The 750-nt window shown below is 33.6% G+C and overlaps 1 protein-coding gene across 1 annotated transcript in view; it reads right to left on the reverse strand.

Moving 5' to 3' along the window:
• Window positions 1-750, reverse strand: part of cdk14 (cyclin dependent kinase 14) — a 205,066-nt gene that overhangs the window by 189,730 nt on the left and 14,586 nt on the right.

The raw sequence follows: 750 nt of genomic DNA on the forward strand, positions 1-750 counted from the left end.
GGCGAGAGCGACACTAGCAGATTCTACTTTTATGGCTATGGGTTGCAGATGCACCAGTTCCTTTTTTATGTTCGTTAACATTGCGCTGCATTAATGTGGTGATTGATTGGGAAAATTCACATTGCATTGGATTTGTTGGTACTGTTGAGAGCAATGAATGACAATAAGCATATCTCAAAAACTAAAAAATGTAGAGTTCAAATAACGTTTAGGAGCGTTAAGAAATATTTTGGTCATGTTTCTACATTTAAAAATCTTTTGGCTCAACATTTCTTGTGTGTGTTAGAAACACATTTTTGCATTTTATTCATTCATATTGAATTACATAACCTTTAGCATAGGTTGTACTAATTATATGGATAGGAAGCATTTGAAGATATGCCAAGAAATCAATCATGACATCATAATAAGCAAAAATACCAATGTGATTGCCGAGTTCAGAGGGTTGAATCTGTTTGGGGTTTTTTTCTTTATAGATTTGTGGAAATGTGTTATTATGTCCCATAACATGATGGCATCACAATCTTTCTTAACCCTCATGTTGTCCTCATGTTGTCCTATATCAATGTTCTTTTTAATTCCCCAAAATAACATCATTGATTCCACACAACGCTCCTTGCCAAGTACAAATCTCTACTTTCATTAATTTTGGGTCTTATTCAATTTTATAGCATTTGGAGAGAAAGTGCTTTCGAAATAGTATTGAGTAAAAGTTGACATATTCCAGTCTGTGATTATCATCAACATCCA

This window comes from Etheostoma spectabile, chromosome 6 (genome assembly GCF_008692095.1).
Source record: "Etheostoma spectabile isolate EspeVRDwgs_2016 chromosome 6, UIUC_Espe_1.0, whole genome shotgun sequence".
NCBI classification, from domain to species: Eukaryota; Metazoa; Chordata; class Actinopteri; order Perciformes; family Percidae; genus Etheostoma; species Etheostoma spectabile.